The sequence below is a fragment of the Heterocephalus glaber genome, unplaced genomic scaffold, assembly GCF_053883595.1.
Source record: "Heterocephalus glaber isolate CG9 unplaced genomic scaffold, H.glaber_assembly_v1.0 deba00001532, whole genome shotgun sequence".
Lineage (NCBI taxonomy): Eukaryota > Metazoa > Chordata > Mammalia > Rodentia > Bathyergidae > Heterocephalus > Heterocephalus glaber.
Window position 1 is genome coordinate 31,130,689 of NW_028258330.1, and position 20,282 is coordinate 31,150,970.

Genomic DNA, 20,282 nt, shown 5'->3' on the forward strand with positions numbered 1-20,282 from the left:
TCAAGGATGCTAGGATTAAGGGTGCAGGGAGGCAGGTAAGGCTAAGGGCAGGTAGCCTGGGTAACATATAAGGGACAGAAAGAGTGTGACCACTTGTCACTAGCTACTTCCTGGCTTCTGCCTGCCTGCTCTGTGATGCCCCTCTGCCATGCCACCCTGCCTTAGAACCAACTATGGACTGTAACCTCTGCAAACTGAGCTAAACAAACCTTTCCTCCTTTAACTTTGGGAGTCAGATATTTTGTCTCAGCAATGAGAAAAATAACTAAGACAGTATAATGTCAGTGCATGGTGGTGCTTCTTCAACCTGTGGTTCCCCTAACTTCTAAGAAGTGAAGCTGCCTTTGTGCCTGTTTATCACTTTTATGAATGAAAGAGAGATTCAAGGAAGTAAAACATATGTGACAAACCTATTATATGGCTCTTCACCTATACTACTTCATTTCGTTTTCATAATTCTGTAAAGTAGATCTGACTATGCAAATTACTCCATGGGAAACTTGGGGGTCAGAGAGGCAATCCTTTGTTCATTAAAAATGACCTACCTGGAGGAAGGATTAATATAGTGAAAATGGCCATACTTCCAAAACTGCTATATAGATTCAATGCAATTCCAATTGAGATCCCAGCAGCATACTTCACAGACCTTGAGAAAACAATCCAAAAATTCATTTGGAACAAGAAGAGACCCAGAATAGCAAAAGCAATTCTAGGTGACAGAGACGTGGCAGGGGGTATCACAACCCCCAACCTGCAACTATACTACAAAGCTACTATGATAAAAACAGCATGGCACTGGCAAAGAAACAGACCTGAGGACCAGCAGAACAGATTAGAAGATGCAGAAACAACTCCAGACACACTCAGCCACCTCATCTTCAACAAAGGAGCCAAACACCCTCACTGGAGGAAAGATAGCCTCTTTAATAAATGGTGCAGGAAAAATTGGGCTTCAGCTTGACAAAGATTTAAACTAGACCTATATCTCTCGCCATGCACTAAACTAAAATCAAAATAGATTAAAGATCTAAATATTAAAATAGAAACTGAACCAGTTGGAACAGAGGTTAGGTAGAACCCTTGAAGACATCAGTGTAGGAAAAGATTTTATGAACAAAACCTCAGTTGCACATGAACTAGCACAAATAATCAACAAGTGGGATCTCTTCTTATTAAAAAGCTTCTGTCCAGCAAGAGAAACCACCAGCAGTGTGAAGAGATAACCCACAATGTGGGAAAAAATCTTCACCTGCTTTTCCTCAGACAAAGGTCTACTATCTCAAATCTATAAAGAACTTAAAAAGATCAGACCTCCCAAATTTAAAGACCCAATCCAAAAATGGGCATCTGAAATGAACAGACATTTCTCAGACAAGGAAATAGAAATAGCAAATAAATACATGAAAAAATGTTCAACATCACTGGCCATTCGAGAGATGCAAATGAAAACAACACTGAGATTCCACCTCACATCAGACAGAATGGCTGCTATCATGAAATCAACCAATAACAAATGCCGACAGGGCTGTGGGGAAAGAGTAACCCTGCTCTACTGCTGGTGGGAGTGTAGACTGGTGCAAGCACTGTGGAAATCAGTATGGAGCTACCTCACAGAACTAGGACTGGAAGTCCCATTTGACCCCGCTATTCCACTGCTGGCCATCTTCCCCAAAGAATTAAAAGAATCATACCACAGTGATATATGTGCACCCATGTTCATAGCAGCACAGTTTGTGATAGCTAAAACTTGGAAACAGCCCAAATGCCCATTACCTGGAGACTGGATAAAGAAAATGTGCTTTTTTTTATAAAATGGAGTACTACTCAGCCATAAAAAATGAGAAATTAGAGACATTTATAGCTAAATGGATGCATGTTGAGGCTATATTCTTAAGTGAAATAAATAGGACACACATGTATAAATACTGAATAGTTTCTCTGATGTGAGAAGCCGAAAGTGTAAATAAGGACTAAAATGTATAATAGGTAATGTGAAATAGGAAGAAAAGGGTCAAAGGGAAAGGAAGTGGGAGAGGTGGGAGAAAGGAAAGAAGGATATAGGATTAATATGAGAAAATGGAAAAATAGGAACAAAATCTTTGTAAATAGGGAGGAATGGAGGGGTTGAAGGGAGGGCAGGGGAAGGGGGAAAAATAATAACCAAGAGAGATTATGTACAGGTGCAAATTTCCAATGATAAATGTCATTATATTGTATACCTAAAATGTATCAATGATTAGAATGAATAATCGACAATGCAAAATAGGAAGAAAAGGTCCAAAGGGGTAGGGGTAGTGGGAGGGGCAGGGGAAAGGAAAGAAGGGAAAGGAAAAATGATGAGAAATGGAAAAAATGGAAATAAAGTCTTTGTAAATAGGGAAGGGTGGAGGGGGTGAAGGGAGGGCTAGGAATGGGGAAAAAATAAGAAGCAAGATGCATCATGTGAAGGTACAAGTTCCCAATGAGAAATGTAATTATGTTGTATACCTAAAATGTACCAATAAAAGAATTTTTAAAAAACAAACAAACAAACAAAAAATTACCTACCTGGGGTCCAATCAAAGATTTTTCTCTTCTCTTGCTGTGGGGTGGGGTGTGCTCTAAGAAATGCCTCAGGTCTGATAATCAACCATGCCCCTCTCTAGCCATTTGTAAAATCCAAAATTAAGGATTAGAGTCACTGACTAGAGAATTGGGGAGCACAAGATGCTTTGTTGGAATATCTAGGTTTTAAGTAATAAAATTCCTTACTTTTCTTTCAAAACAAAGAACAGCCTTAAGTAAGAAGACGGTGTGCAGTTCTTTCCATTTATACAACTCTTGGGACTTTGGGATGTTTGTACTCAATGGATAAGTGGTAAAAAATATATAGGTGGTTGACAGTTCATCAGTGAATTAGTCATTGTTATCAATTTTCAAAAGAAAAGGCAGGAGGATTAGACATTTGAGTCTTGCCTAGGCAACTTAGTAAGATCTTGTGTCAAAATACATACATACATGCATATATACATACATATATACATACATACATACATACATAGGGCTGGAGGTATAGATCAGTGGTAGTGTGCCCCGGGTTCAATTCCTAGAAGGGGGGGGAAGGGGGGGGAGAGAGAGAGAGAGAGACAAAGAGACAGAAATAGAGACAGACAGAGGCATACAAAGAGTGATATATAGAGAGATGAGAGAGAGAGACAGGAAGGAAGGAGGAGAAAGAGTGGAGAGTAGAAAGAGGAAGAGAGAGAGAAGAAAGAGAAAAGAGAGAGGAGAAGTGGAGAGTGGAAAGAGGAAGAGGAGAGATAGAGAGAAGAGAGAAGAAAGAGAGAGAGAGAGAGAGACTATTTCCAAAGCATTGGGCTAGACATCATATCTCATGGACTTTAGAACTTAGAGCTCAGAATGAACTTAGTGAACAGCAAATAATTATTTGTTGGAGCTATATAAAATGCCAATATTTAACTGCCAGACATGTAGAAATAACACTTCGTTTTAAACTATATTTACACAACAGAATATGTTAAAATTGTGATTAGAGCTATGAATATCTCAAAACAGGAAGTATATTAACTTGAGAATTGAAAGGCAAACCCCATGTCTGGAACACAAGTAGTGGTAGAGACTGGCTCAAGATATATCCATACCAGAGGTCAGGGAGCTGGCAGGGCTGGCAGACTACGATGGCTTTGGATTTAATCTTCATATAATAGAAGATGCTAAAAAACATTTTCTCAACATTTTTTTATGAAATTTTTTAAACATAGAAAAATGTTGAGGGAATTTCACTATGAATCCTTGTGTACCCATTACCCAGATAATATTATAAACATTACTATATTTGGTTTTATAATTTATCAGGCTATTCTTCTATCTGTTTATTCATTCACCATCTCATTTTTGAGGCATTTAATAGTAAATAGCAATCATCAATACACTTTACTCCACATGTCATAAACTAGTGTGGCCCACATGTCATAAACTAGTGTTCCATATTTGTAAACACTCTTTAAAGGAACATTTACATGATGTGATGTCACATATTTTAGGTGTATTATTCAATAGGCAGTAAAGGGATTTGTTTTGTTTTGGTTTTTACCAGAGGAGTAACTTAGTTAGATTTGCAGTTTTTCCAAGATTACTCTACCTTTTTTGGCTAAGCAGTATCAAGGGAATGTGGGGAGATAAGACTGATGAAAAATCAGCGAGGTAGTTATGAAAGTAGTTTAGATGCAGAAGATGGTGAAGAACTCAAGTGGTGGCTGTGGGGACAGAGAGAAGATGAATTTAAGGGACGTTTTCGTAGCAACACTGAGCAGATACTAAAGTATGGACTTGACTTGGGGTGATGAAGGACAAGCAGGGTCAGATTGATCAGGTTTCTTGGTAGGTAGGGGATCTGTTTTATGAGATGAGCTAGACTTTGGTAATGGGGTTAAGAGTCATGGCTGCATGTCTGGACATGAACTCATAGGTGCAGACTTCAATTAGAAAATAAGTAACACTGAACTTGAAACTACCTTTTTCTCTTCCCAGACTTCTCTGGACTCCAATCTTAGTTTCCATGTGTGCCCCTAGGGGTCCAGAATAAAGAGTCCTAACTCAGAGTCTGACGTCACTCTCAGCTATCTTGGGGTCACCTGGAGTTTTGTCTTTCCATCTTTTAAATAAGCACCTTTACCCTCCTCTTGAACTGCTGGAAGTAGACAAATCACAGCTAATTCCCCCTCTGATGCTCTTAGAAAAAGAAAACAATAAATCTAAGGGATTTTAGTGGAGGCCAGCACGTGCATGCTGGGCAGCCTGGCTCAGGTGCTCCTGGGCATCAGGCAGGTCTTGCAATATTAACCCCCCTACTTCCTGTGACCAAGAGTGTCCCCACAGAAATACTCACTGACCCAATTCTCATACTCCTACCCCTTTCTTCACGTCTAAGTCCAAATAGCTACCTGAGGAGAAGTCCTCACTGGTTACTCAGTGGCTTTGACTCTGCTCTTGAGAACTATGAGTTTTAACCTAGCAGCCCAGGTAGAAACCTGGCTCACTTTCACAGGGGATGTGCTATCTCCCCATCTCTGACTTTGAGTGACTTGAGGACATGGAACACTGATCTCTAGACCCCACAGACAGTCAGGAAATGATTGAGGAAGAAGGAATGGAGGGAGAATATTATACTCACCACACATTTATTGAGCACAGAGAACATAAAAGTATATTAGACCCAGTGGAAAATGGGAGATAAGCGAAGAAATTACAGTGTAGTTAATACATGGCATGATAAAGGTATTCAAGTCAACCAGCACCTACAGGGTTGAGACTGGGAATCCCAGGACAGATGACATGTGAAGTGAATTTTGACAGATGACAACGTGGCCCACCTCAAAGGGAGGAAAGGTATCTGCCAAGGCAGGAGGGCTTTCTGCATGGGTACAAACTTTCCTTTGAGGTCAGGCCCTTCTAGAATTTTGTTCCAGCTCAGCCATCACATGCAAGCATAGTTCTTTCTAAAACACCTTAGGATAGAAAAGACTTTCCAAATACAACCCCAGAGGGGCTTTAAAGTACATTTTCTGACCTCATCACCTCTTTTTCTCTTTTTGTCAGTAAGAAGTGACAATAATGCAAGTAGAAAAGCCATGGGTTCAAATCCCAGCTCTGCCTCTGAATCCCTGTGACATTGAACAAATGAATTCTTTCAGAGGAGGTGGATACTCCCTGTATCACATGGCTGCTGTAAGCACAAAATGAGATCATGTGTGCTTGAAGCAGATAATGATAATAACAGCTAATCTCTATTGGATTCGTACTGGCTTATGCCAAGAACTTATATGACTTTCTCATTTACTCCTCACAACATTAAATAGCTGTGATATGCAGTATGATGTTATCACTTAATTAATTTTACATGGGAAGAAACTTAGGCACACAGAGGAGCTAACTCAGTAGAAACAGAATCATAGCTAGGTAGGTTGATCTCAGAAACAAAATGTTTAATAATTATGCTAAAACCCCTTTTTAACCCCAAACACTCTTAACTGTGAACTGTGAACCCTTCTGAAGATCAGTCTCTGTCCCTAAAAAATGTTCATACATTGTGCATACAAATTCAGAGGGTTTCCTGAATAGCCCCCAAAGTCTATCCATGAACTCCAAGTTTATAACCCTGGGATACCAAACTACCAGGCCAGACTGTGCTGAACCCACCCACAGAGTTCAGGAAGAAGAGAGAAAAAAAAACAGACAAGTAGCCCAGGGAGGGTGTCTCCAACTTGCTCAGACTACTGGGAGGTGTAGTCTGCCACAGGAAAAGAGCTGAACACTCTACCCCCGGAGGAGAAGGAGGCTGGATGCACTGATGCATCGGATGACAACTAAAGTCAGGACAGAGAGGGCTGGCCCTGAGCCAGAGCCAGAGTGGCACCTCCTAGTTCAGAGTATCTCTCTAACTCAGGGTGGGGTTACTGAGGCCACAGTGCCTGCCAGGGATCTACAGGGAACCAGAGCTGCATGCATGTGGAAGCAATAGCAAGGTTCAGCCTGGGCCTCAAGACTGGGTGGTACTGGCCCAACCCAGCCATGTGTCTACAAATCCAGACCAGCCCTGGCCTGGGGAGGCTTGAGGAGGACCTGGCAGAACTCACTTCCCAGGAAGGTGGTTGCCCAGGATAGGGTCCAAGAGGCCTGGCCTGAGGATAGAGCTAGACAGGAGAGACCACTTCTCAACAGTCCATGGAAATGGAAGGTCCCAAGCTGCCTTGGAGGATGAATTAGCCCACATCCTGATGGGACTCAGGGCTTTTTCTATTTTCTAATCAGAAAGGCCTACAGAAGTTTTTGTTTTGTTTTTTTCATGTGTTTCAAGATTTCAAGGTGAAGGGGTAGCTTTTATCAACTTTCTTATTTTGAAAAGTTTATAGACTCCCTCAAAGTTACATTAATAACACATAGAAACACTTCTGTTTGTTTAGCTTCCTCCAGTGGTCACATTTATAACTGTAATACAAGGTCAAAACGAGAAGACATGCACTGGTAAAATGCTGTGAAATAAGCTACAGTCCACAGTTATCAGATGTGTGTGAAACTTTAAACACGAAGTTTACATGGACAGGACCTCATCTCAGTATTGGACCACCAGGACCTGAAGTAAGGTTGGTGCTATTTTAATTGGGAGGCAGAGCAAGAGGCAAAGAGGGGATCAGGAGAGAAAAACAAAGCAGCAGTCGCTTTGGGGCGATAACTTGACATATTGCGGGGCTCGGAGGAAGGCTCACTTGACCTGAGACCTTCCACAAACCCCACTGCATGAACTCAGGTAACTCAGGCAGAAGGAGCCTGGGGCACCCCCTATGCTTATTCTATCCAGTGGGTTGAATAATGGCCCATAAAAGCACATGCTCATATTCTCACCTCCCAAAACTATGAGTATGACCTTATTTGGGAATGGGGTCTTTTTTGTAGATGTAAAGAATTTAAAGATTTTGAGATCATCTTCAACTATCCACTCAAGCCGTAAGCCCCATGACGGGAGGCACCCAGGGAGGCACAAAGAGAAGAAAAAGCTCAGTGGGAAACAGAAAGGAACTAAATTGACTTCAGCCCACAGGGAAGGCCAACAGCCACCAGAAGCCCAGACTGCAGGGATGCATTGTCTGCTAAAGCCTTCAGAGAGTGTGTCTTCCTCTTCACACCTTTGTTTTGGACTTCCATGCTCCAGAACTGCAAGAGAGCAAATCGCTGTTGTAATAAGCCAGTTTGTAGTCATTTGTACGTCATCCCTAGGAAACTAATGCATTCTGCAATACAAATGACTTATTCCCATACCCCTTCGCCTTTTCCCAGGCAGGCAGATAGACACAGTGCAATTTGTTTCTTAACTGGGCCTCAGGAGTTGGAGCAGGACTTCTGTTGCCAGTTTTCCAACAAAGACTCTATACACAATGTAGCCCCTTGTCTTGCCCAGGGAGGCAAAGCTGTAAAATGGTTGAACAATGACTCAAACTCATCTTTGGCTCATTTCTGAGCCTGTGATCCTTTCTGAGTTCACTAAAGTCTTTGGAGAGGTACAGCTGATTACCTGTTGGAGCAAGGTTTTGTTCTACAGCTTTGACCTCTTTTTTTAAAATTTCCAACTAATAAGTGCCAGAAGCTGAAAGAGGACACTTCCTTGGTGACCCTCTCACCTGCTCATGCCTCCATGTGAGAAAACACAGTGGTGGTGGACACACCACCTGCAGCAGGCCCTAGGGGACAGTGTTGGAACCCGTATTTCCCTAAACAAGGCAACAGCAGAGCTACTGGCTTCCACTGCAGGAGTCTGCTGTGGCTCTCTCCCAGCAGAACCCTAAAGACTCCCTGGCAGCCAAGTTCTAGGCCAGCCAGTTCCTCTGGTGCCTCTGAAGACCAAGGCACACCAAGTCCTCCTCGCACCCCTGGCCTGGCCTGTGAGAGCCTGTTCCCACTGCACATTTTCCTGCAGGGCTTGAGAACTATTTTATGGGGCTTTGGAGGGGGGAGGGTAGGACAATACATAAGAAGAAAAAAACAGTGCTGTGATTCATATCTTGTATTTGTATCTTATATTGACGCATACATAAGTGTCCCCATAACCTCATTTCCTGAAAGAAGACTTGTTGCTTTGGTGAATATATGCATTTCAAAATTTAATAAAACCTATGAATTTACCCTGCAAGGGGTTTGTAGGAATTTATGCATCCAGTCAGCAGTCAGGTTCTGTTTCTCTGCAATTGTACCATAATGATGTGCTATCAAATCTTTTATCTTTGCAAATGAGATAAGTAACAATGAACATATACGTACTATGAAGATACCAGGAATATGTACATATGTGTGCACGTATAAAATTCCTTGGACTGTGCATTTAAAACTCATGTATGGTGCTTCACTGTATGTATGTTACAAACATGCATGAAAAACAGAGCGATGAAGGGCAAAAGAATGTTGAGATTCAGAAATGAGAGGATTCCCTCCTTCCACAGGGTAGTCTTGAAGTGCCTCACAGAAACATTAAGAATAATGAGGCTCCCACGCAGGAGTCAAACACACACAAGGACAGACACAAGGAAGAACATAGCTCTAGGACAGGGAAGGAGCCTGATTTGAGGAAGTGAAAACAGCAAGCTAGGGGGACTGGCCCCAGAGGAGATGGAAAGGTTATCAGAGGCCAGATCAAATAGAGTCTCTTAGGCAAGAGGTTTGAGTTCTTTTTCTCATTAAAATGGGAACCCATTGAAGGGACTGCAGCACATGAATGGCATGATACACTTAATGGTTTTTTTAAAAAACATATAGATACTGAGTGCAGAATGTATTTTACATGAGCAAGAATGGAAGCTCAGAGACAGGTTAGAGGACTGCTTCATTCTTTAAGCCGAGAGATGGTGGTGATTTGACTCAGAGTGATAATAAAAATAGGAAAAGGTGGAAAGATTGTGTATCTATTTAAGAGTAACTGCCTATCAGACATTTATACTAACTGGGAGACTTGGCTCTCTGTATGGGCCAAGTAGATGGGCCATGGATGATGGCAGTCTCAAAAGTGGAAAAAGCTAAGGTAAATTTAGGTTGACTTCATGGGAAGTAGAAGCAAAAGTTGTGACTTAATAATATGAAATCATGGGCCAGGGATTTAGCTTAGTGGTTCCGCCACCTGCCTCGCAATCGCAAGGACCTGAGTTCAATCCCCAATACATATATATATATATGTCTAAGAATCAGGAGGAATCAAACTGGAAACCCATGGGAAAGAGTACCTGGTGGGCTACAAAATGTCTGCCTCTATAAACATTTACACATAGGCCCAAACTATCATCATTTCTGCTCAAGGGTTTATGGACATTATCTTTTTGCAACTATAGAATCAGAACCTCTATATTTTATGGTCACAGTCTTCTTCCCAGTTTGACTCTAAGCTCTTCAAGGGAAGTACTGTGTTAAACATCCTAAAACCCAAGGAACATGGCACATGCTTCTCAAATGGGCATGCAGTTGAGTTGTTGGCTCTTCAGAGATTTAGCTTCAGGGATCTCGGATCATAATCCAGTAGGAGAAGGATGGGCCTGGTCATTGTCAAGAGGAGAAAAAAAAGTCCTAACTCGAATCCTGTTGGAATCACAAGACCAAATACCATTTCCTCCAGCATCCAGATGACTCAACCCAGTTGTTCATGGTGATGGGTCTCATGCCAGCTTTGCCAAGTGAAAACTATGTAAAGCTCAGGTAACTCCACAGAAGTTCTCACCCATCTTCTTTTGTGCCAAACCACCAACAACAGCCATCAGTCCCACGTCAAATGTGCTATGACGAAAGTCAATAAGGTTCCCAAACTTGGCTTCTATTGTCTACCCCTACAACTAGCCGTTAACTCTATGACCCCATCTCCAAATTTAATCCTTCCAATTCCCCTGTAAGAACGCTAACATAAAAATCTGATCATTTCACCTCCCTTCTTAAAATCTTTTGGTGGTTCCCATTGCTTTTCAGGTAAAGCCCAAACTCATTAATTCAACACATGTTGCCTTTTATGATCTAGCCTATGACAACTTTGTTACCACCTTTCCACCCATACACGTGGAGTTGCCTACTCAGAGACTTTCTCACTGTTGCCCAAATATTTCAGGCCCACAACTTTATCCCTTAGCTCTTCTCTTGAAAAAAATCATATTTCAAATAAAAACATATGGGAAGATGCAAAGACTTATCAGTGCTCAGGGGAAACACAAAATAAAATAGAATAGTCTTTTTCACTCATAAATTGGTAAAATTGTTAAGACAACTGGTAAAAATTGTTAATAATACCTAGGGACTAAAGAAAGAGGCTATCCATTACTCTTCTGGAAAAAGTGGTAGTAGTTGTGGCTCACCAACATTTAAAAGGCACATGCATTGTCTAGCAGCTGCTGGATTGATTTCTTGTGGTCCCTTACAATTTTGAAGCAAAGTCTTTGTAAATAGGAAGGGATGGAGGGGTTGAAGGGAGGGCAGGGAAAGGGGGAAAAATAAGAACCAAGAGAGGCTATGTAAAGGTGCAAATTTCCAATGATGAATGTCATTATATTGTATACCTAAAATGTACCAATGATTCGAATGAATAATTGATAATGCAAAATAAGAAGAAAAGGTCCAAAGGGGTAGGGGTAGTGGGAGGGGCAGGGGAGAGGAAAGAAGGGAAAGGAAAAATTATGAGAAATGGAAAAAATGGAAACAAGTCTTTGTGAATAGGGAAGGGTTGGGGGGTGAAGGGAGGGCAGGGAACAGGGAAAAAATAAGAACCAAGATATATCATGTAAAGGTACAAGATCCCAATGAGAAATGTAAGTGTACTGTATACCTAAAATGTACCAATAAAAGAATTTTTAAAAATAAAAAATAAAGTGGACCCACTCATAAAAGGCACATGCACTTTAACTTCAGCCATCAAAACTCCAAGGTTCTTTTTCATCAAAGTACTTGGACAAATATATACATATCATGTGTACTCCAATCTTATTTATCATAACAAAAGTATGAGACAATTTAAACGCCTCCCCAAACAGAATGGCAAAGTCACTTATGGCACATCCAAACTGATGAATCATTTGAAGTTGTTAAAATGAATAAAGTAGCATTGTGCGGACTGACACACATGCTATGCTGTTAAGGCTCAAAAATGTTGTAAAAATGGGATAGTACAATCACAATTTGGGCAAAAAAAATCCAGAAAGGAATATAGAGAAAAAACCAGATATGCACATTGTTTCAGCTCATGGGGGTTCCCCAGGGCAGTGGGAGTGAGAACCACAGCAGACTGGAAAGGCTTTCACTTTTTACTTTGCATATGGCTCTATGATTATCATGTTTTTCACAAACATAGAAAATTAAAAGACATATATAATAAAAAATAATTCATAAAAATCTTTAAAGGACCTCATGGCAAAGAATTAGCAGGGACCATCGCTGATGATAATTAAAGAAGAATCAAGCCTCAGAGAACATGGGAGACTGTTCCCTAAGATCTGAAAGAAGGCAGAGTCAGAGAGGGTGAAGGCAGAAGCAAGGAGAAGATGGCCATTTGTACTAGACCTCAATTTCAAAGATGACTGCCAAGTAGGCAAGTTTGTGCAAGGAAGCAGCAGGGAAACTGTCGCAAGCACTGAGATCAAAATGTGAACGATATGCAGGCCCCTATGAGGATCACCCACATCTATTGATGTCCTAGGAACCATCATTTGGCCATCACTTAGAGCATCAACTTGGTACTTTGGTGGGAGCATCCATCAGAAACAAGTGTAGGACAAACATCTTAGGAAGGAAGTGATACCCAAGAAAGATGCACGGTGGTAATTTAGACTACAGTGTGGTGTCTGGACTTCAAACTTAGCCCAAGTCCCATTCCTAACTCTCATGCCTGAGTCCTGGAAAGGAGGGTAGGGGGAGAATGAGAATAAATAGAATTCTGGTCACATTCTTTGTCTTGTTTTGGGTGCTGGTCCCTTGGGTGCGTTGGGTTTTAGAAAATCCAGCAGTAGCCGTATGTGTCTGCTATGTCTTAAAACATGTGCATATATGTCTACTATACTCTATAAAATGTATTTTATGAAATGTAAATATGCGTATCAATTTTTTAAATCTTCTAAGGACCAGGAGGGAGGACTCTTTAGACCCCAAGAGAACAAAATTAGAGGGATCTTTTGTTTATTCAGGCATTTTGGGGGTCCAGGATTCATCTCAGTATCAAAAGAGAAGACAGTATTGGCACCCATGAACCATATTTGTATATACCTAGGCAGTTACAAATGTAGCTGTAGCTATAGACACAGATATACATCTGGGAATTTTTGTCATATATTGGACATTAGCAGAAAAAAGTGTCTGGAAAGATGCTTGCTAAGCTAGGTACAGTGGTAACCCTGAATGAGTCATTTTTTAACTTTCAGTCCATTCATTTCTTTATTATTTGATTACTTCTACAACAAATATATTTTAAATTATTTTACAACTTTCAAATGTATTTTATCTTCCTAGCTACTGACAAACACTTACACAACTTTAAAGATATATTTTCCCTGTGACATTTTCTCTGACTTCTTAGCACATATTTTCTCAAAGTGTTGTCCACTCACACAGATATCATGGTCCTAGCATCAACCTGGAGGATGGTTAAGTATGCAGATTCTTGAACCCCTTTCCAGACTCACTGAAGTAGAATATTTAGAATTGGTGAATTTGTGTTGTAATGCGACTCTGTTGCTCACTATAGTTTGATCGTCTTTGAGTTAGTGGTGAATTTCTCTCTTTTCTAGGTATTCTGGCCTTCTACTGTATTCATCGTATAGGCTAGGTTTTATCTGATTTCACGTCTGACTCCTCCATTAGTCTATGAGTCCCCAGAAGACAGTGACTGTATCCAGTTCAACACAGGACCCATGACATGAGTTGTCTGATAAACATATGCTGAATACATGAATAAATCTCCATCATAACACACCAATTGGGCTCCACCGAATGAGACATACATGGTGGACTAAGTGCTCAGTGCTCAAAAAGAGCTTGGCTCAGGTATATTTTTGCCACTCTGAGGAGCTCCAGTTTATAATTCCAAACTGGCCTTGGGAGAGATGAGCCAGGCTTGGACAAACAATGGGGAGAACCCAAAAGCCAGTAGAACCAGCTAGAGGTGCGACCCAGTAACCCAGATTATAGAGTGTGGCTTTCATGACGCAGCACTTTTTTTAACTAACCTTAGAGGAGCCATGGCATAAATCATAAACTATGAAGTTCCCAAGATTAAGGCCAGGAGCTTCAACTGTGTACCACAGTGGTTACAAACTTGCATTGGGGGGCCAGTCACTTGGGTTCGATTTTTATTCAACTTGTTAATTATATGGTTTAGAATTATCTTCCCTTTGAGCTTCACTTGCTGCATCTGTAAACTGAGAAAAATAATAATACCTAACCCAAAGGGTTGTTGTGTCAGGTTAATAAAAAGTAATCATGAGGCTCCTACTGTGTGCCCAGCACTGTTCTATGTGGTAGGGAGACAGCAGTACACGACACAAGCACAGAACTCTGTACTCAAGAAAGAGAAAGTTGATTCATGGAAGTCAGAGTCCTAAGCAATGAAATAATTGCTCCAGGTGGTCATGCAGACCTGACCAGCTGATCAGTTCCTGGATCTGGAAATGAAGACACTCAAAGAAGAATGTAGTAAGAATGACCTCCAGATCCCAGCAGTGATGAAGGGGTATAGTAAGTGATCAATAAATAGCAGCTTTGGCTATTGCAGCTCTGTCCTGTGCAGCTCACTGGTGGCACATAGTGGCAGTGGTTCTTAGGGCCCTGAAGCCCAGAGAAACGAGCTATGTAAACAAAGCTCTGTAGGAGGACAGGAGGCCAAAATGTGTCCCCGGCCACAGAGTGGGTTCAGCAGACTCCCCTGGCTCCACTTCTTGGAAAAAAGTTGCTCCCTTTTGCCAGAAGAAAATAAACTTAAACAGGAAAGTGCTTCATGATTCAGTGGGTAACTCAAGGCTCTTGAGGTGTGAGGAGGTCAGAATATGTCATCAGTGGCTTTCTGCACAGCCCAGAACTTGGGAGAAGAAGCCAGATTTCTTGGAAGTGAGCATGAGCATGAACTGTGTGTGTGTGTGTGTGTGTGTGTGTCCCTGTGTGAGTATATGTCTGCTTTCACGTGGATTTGGGGATGTATGTAACTGTGTGTGTTACTGCCTCCACTGCTTGACAATCTGGGTTTCTGTGTCTAGTGCATTCCTTTGGGGGAGAGGTTATGTACTTTTAACTTGAGTGATAAACAGGCAGAAGAGAAAGGAAGCAGAGACCATGAGAAAAGGCCTGAGCCAGGAGATGATGGAGTTCAGAGCCTGCCGGGGAAGTGGGAAATATTGCTAAATAAGGACTTGAAGAGCTCCTTCCAAGGATACAGTGAGGAAGCAGATCCACAGGGTGGCCAGTCACAGCCTCCAGAAAGGGTCTCTGGTTGCTCTCTGGCCTCAGAGAACAAGGCAGGCATTGGGGGTTAATTCGAACCCTGCAAGACCTCCTGCAGTTATTTGGCAGCCTGTACTAGAACTGGCCTATCATTGCTTCACATAGGGACTTAGAGTAACAGGGAATCATGAGACCACCTGTTGGCCACTGACTACAGGAGCTAAAAATTCCAAGCAACAGGGGAAATAAGGCTATCCCCAACTTCTGACACTGATCTGAGCTCAGACTCAAGAAAACAATAAACCCACGAGGCTGCCCCACCCCCCACCCAGGCCCCTGCCATTCCCTCTCAGCAAGGGAAGCTTTGTGGATGACACACACCTCCGCCAATTCCCTCCCACCCACCTTGGGGAGCTGGCCCAGACTTGATAAAAGAGAATGAGTTATTCACACTGGGCATGAAATGCTGGAGCTGTTGCCTTTGGTTACAGAAACAAGGCCGCCCAAGGAGAGCACCTCTTGGGAACAGTGGCATTAAGTTGTCTAAGGACAGTGACAGGGCCAGTAGCAGCCAGTGCAATGACAGTGAGGTGAGAAAGAACATTTTCCAAGAGAAAGTCAAACTCTATAGATCTCACCCTTCTAGGGAAATAGGGCTTCCAAAAGATTTGGGGAATTTAGATCAAAGAATATTTTATTTTCATTTTGATGGTGGCAATAGTTCTGGACTTGTCCCCTGAACTGGAAAAGCTTGGCAAAGTAGTTCTCAAGGACAACCACCCTGAACACCAGCTGCTTCTGACCTGGGACCTATGCTGTGACCTGTATTTCCTATGTCTGTTTCTTCTGAAACTATACTGAGCCTGTGGAGAAAGTACATTTCCCCTCCCCCACACCAAGTACACAGAGCTTCCAATGAAGTCTAGCCTTTAGTCCTCAAGTTCAACGGTGAACAAATGAGGCCCAACCCCAAAATAGGGGCTGTGGGACCCCACTCTTGAATTTCCCTGTGGGACATAGCCTCAGGGTCTATTTTCAGTGGGACAAGCAAAAGCAGGGCTCAAATTTCAAGCTGGCATTGATAAAAGCTATCTATATCTGCCCACCTGAAGAAAGGAGCATACAGCAAATAAGAGGTGAGCATGGAGACTCTGCCTTCTCCACTAACACACTCATGCCATGCTACTGAGAAAGCGGCTCATACAAGCTGAGCTGAACCTTCCCATGCTGCCCCCATCCTCCCAGCAGGCCTCTGTTCCACCTACAACCAAGGTACCACTTTCCTTTTGACTGGCAAATTGCTTTAGGCCTAGGGAAAGCCCTACATGTGTCTGCCTAGAATTCAGAGTTGAAATACAATTGGAACTCAAGCGTTGGCCATAAATGGCCCCAGCCTTCTATTATCCCTGAGTGTGTGTGTTCTAGGGAACGCCTTCGGAGAGCCTGAAGCTAGGGACATGGTCATTTTACTCTCACCGAATACCAATTACTGTCAGCAGGAAGAAAGAGAGAGAGAGAGAGACCTCTGTGCCTTGGCACTGAGACCAGAGAAGGGTAGTGAGCATGAATTATATATTATACCAGCAATAGAGATAAGAGTGGAATGGGGAAAATCATAACCCTATTAATAATGGAAGTGCAGTTTGTAAACTCTCCACCAGGGATAATTTGCATTGCAATATAAACAGGGAGTATAACACAGAGCAGCCGACAATGGTGCTTCAGTAAAATGTAAAAGCCACCATTTCAAACATTAAAAGTCATGATTAAATTATAAGAATTTGTTCAGCAGGATGTACAAGGAGAGGCTATGTGCTCCGACTCCATCTGAGCACTGGATCAGCTGTTCTTCCACTCATGTGTCTATCAGGAGCATGAACCAAGGACTTGGCTCCTTGAGACATTATCAGTTGTTATTTTTACTAGTTGTGGTTGAGTGTTCACTGGGTTTGCCATTCCAATCATGTTGGGTGCAATAACTATTTAATTCTTGAAGCAACCCTAAGACAGAGGTGCTGGAACATCCCCACCTTACAAAGAAGACTGAGATGCACAGAGGCTGGGTGACTTAAGCTCAGCTGGAGATGTTGCAGTGCAAAATCACACAGTCTGAGTCCTAAGCCCACTGTCTGGAACACTGTGCTCTGTTATCTCTTAGCCCCATTGGGCCCAATAGATGGAAGGCTGAGTCCATTTTTTAAAACTAATTTGATAACACATAAACAACTTGATCAAATTGTCCTCCACTTTTAAGAATCTCTCTGCAAAAAAGTGTCATTATCTCTCTACTATTGAAGTATGTTTATCATTATTAGATATTTATATATATATAAAAACTTCTAATACAAAGATGGTTTTTATTACCACATTATCATAGGAAAAAATTGGAAACAACTCAAATGTGTCCAATATATGTCCAATGGATAAACAAAAAGGAACTGTTATGAACCCCAAATGAGAAGCAGTTGATAAAGAATGTGTAATAACATGGAAGATGCACTTGTAAGTGAACAAGCCAGACATAAAAGGATAGACTCAGTAAGAACACCACTGGAGAAAATAGTCTATAGAAAACCTTGGTATGCACCTTCAAGTTTAAGAATATTTGTCTCTCTGTGTCAATAGTATAGGTCTTTACTCTATTTTCTGCATTTTGCAAGCACATATTACTTAGCTGTCTTTGCCATTTCAATTGTAGACAACTGTAGACTCCAAACAGAATTAGAACAGCCCTCTTTGTCCAGTTTGTCATCCCTATCCTTAAAATCTTGTGGTTGCCACCATCCCAGGAAGAGACTCTCACTTGCTGAGCTTCCACTTAGAGCTTCATGGGCTGAGGGACTGGACTGTTCCCCCAGAAGTGGCCAGCAGCTCCATGTATCATGCACTTCACCTTCTTATTTCTATACACATCAGCCACTGGGAGATCACCTGCAGTCATTTGTCTGTAGAGCTAGAATCTGCCATGTTTATTCTCATGCAGATAAAGTAAATAGAGTTTTCCAGAAGCTGGAGCTGAGTGAGCCTCCCTCATGAAGAAACTGAAGAGGGTCTAGTATAAGAGACAGTGCTAGCTCTGCACTGACTACCTGACCATGTGATCTCAGAGTGGATGCCTAGCCTCTCTGCTTTGCAGTTTCTTCACCCATAAAATGAGAGCATTTGAATAGAGCAGGTGGAGGCTCTTTTTCTACCTGAAGACTATATAAGCATAAACTCACATGAGGTGGAGGCAAATCTGCTGAAATATTTCAACAGGCAAGGTTGTGGTGCCTTTAAGAGCATGATAATATCCAGTCTTAGCTGCCTTGCCAGTTCCATGGCTAGCTACAGAAAGAGTGAGAGGAGTTGGACAGGACTGGGATGAGTCTTGGGCAGGTGGCCAGGCTCCTGGCCTCTCTGATCAGCCAAAATCCTGCCATCCAGAGTCAACTCAGCTAGATTTTGTCACTCTTCGCCACAGCCCCATCCAATGACATGTAAGAGCCTTTATAAGGGAAATTCAGCAAGGGACAGAGCATGCCTCCTCCTGGTGGATAATGGAAGTAGGGAAGATAACCAGATTCTCCAAGAGAAGAGTATAGACATGAAGCAGGATGTCACAGGACTGGGCACCTAGAAGTCCCAGAACTGCTAGGAGGCACAGAGCCTTGGAGCTCAAGATGAGAAGGAGCCTGACAGCCAATCTTACTCCCACTGTCCTCAGCACATTACTGACATTCCAGAGAAGAGGGGGAGAGAATTAATTTCTTGACACCTACTTCCTCTCACACCCACACCTCTCTTCCACCTATACTATCCAAGCCAAGTCCAAATGAGGGTCTGAGACTTACAGGAAGACAAATGATCACTACTAAGAAAGTGCTTCAGAGGTCTGCATGTTCCATTCCTCCATCCACTCCTCCCACACGAGGCTCCCTCATGAGGCTGTACCCAAATGTCCACAGGGTAGCAGACAATGGTTCCTTAGTGTCTATTGGCTCTGAATCATGTGAATTCTCTTAGCTCCTCTGTTTCCCTGGGCCATGACTTGCTGAAAAAAAACTTCTTTCCTTCTATTCCTAACTCTAACCTCTTGTGAATTCACTCTATTCTTTTTCATCCTGTTTGTCAAATCCTAAATGATTCTAAGAAAAAAATTAGAGATTATATTAAAGGTTTTTCTTGTTATTTAATGTCTTATTCAAATAACTCAAATTAGTGACTAGCTTAGAATTAAAAGGCTTAATACTTGCATGAAAGGGAAAAAAAATGATGGGGAGTTGTACAGAGATGGTAAAGGAAAAATTTACCATGCAATATTATTTTACTAATCCATGATCATAGCTTCATGAAGTATTATCCTCCCTATGCAATATATGAGGAAGCTGAGGGTCATGGAATGGACATCACTTGTCGAGTATAGGTTGCCTTCTCCCAGCCTGGTGTTGAATAAACTCGATAGATTGGAGTCTTGCTACACAAAGTGTGGTCTGTTGGCCAGTGTTGGTATCATTTGGAAAGTTGTTAGAATGCAGAATCTCAGGTCCCACCCCAAACCTACTGAATCAAAATCTCCATTTCTGGCTGATTTGTGTCCACATTACAGTTTGAGCAGTAGATCTCCATCTTCAGAGAGGATTAGGATCACCTGAAAGTGACTAGGTTAGGGGTAGGAACCTAAGAATTTCTACTTCAAGCAAGTTTCTAGCTTCTGCTCCTGTTCCAGTAACCACATTTTGAGAACTTCTGATCTAGAGACATCTTCAGGAGCTTGAACCATTCAATTTTCTTCTATATGTTTAATGGAAATTTGTTGAGGTCCTGCTATGTTCCACTTGCCACCTTTGGTGAACCGTTTGGGCATATGAACATGAGAGAGAATCTCAGCTCACATTCATAGGCCAGATATGAAAACAAAAGTCTAAACCATCCTACACATGATGATTAAATCTGGGTGCTACTAAAGCACTGAGGAGAGGGTGGTAAGGTAAGTCATGGTGAGTGGAGAATGTTGGCCCTTGGGTCCCCAGTAAGCCAGATGCAGATTCCTTTCTTGATATCTCACAGGAAAGTTGGGTTGTTTCACACATTGAGCATTACAGACCCAGTACTTATAGGTTTATTCAAAGTCCTGCAAAAATATTAAAACTTTTTAAGATACGGCTTCAAGAGCTCTTTATAAAACATGAATAAAAGAAATTAATGTGTTCATTAAATGTGTGCACAATTATGCATATGGCAGCTACTGAATGCTCTCTATGTGATGCATTCTTAATTAGAGATGTCAGTGCATCTCAAAATGTTTGTGATGATTGGACTTCCAGAAATTAGAGAGTTTAGAGCGTACAAATACCCTCAAACTT

At 41.8% G+C, this 20,282-nt stretch overlaps 1 long non-coding RNA gene across 1 annotated transcript in view; it reads right to left on the minus strand.

Annotated features, from left to right (window-relative positions):
- Window positions 1–3,967: 3,967 nt before the first annotated feature.
- Window positions 3,968–20,282, minus strand: part of LOC110347357 (uncharacterized) — a 77,493-nt gene continuing 61,178 nt past the window's right edge. The window contains exon 5 of the long non-coding RNA XR_002391936.2: window positions 3,968–7,710. This is a non-coding gene — a long non-coding RNA (uncharacterized LOC110347357). The remainder of the gene's footprint in view (window positions 7,711–20,282) is intronic.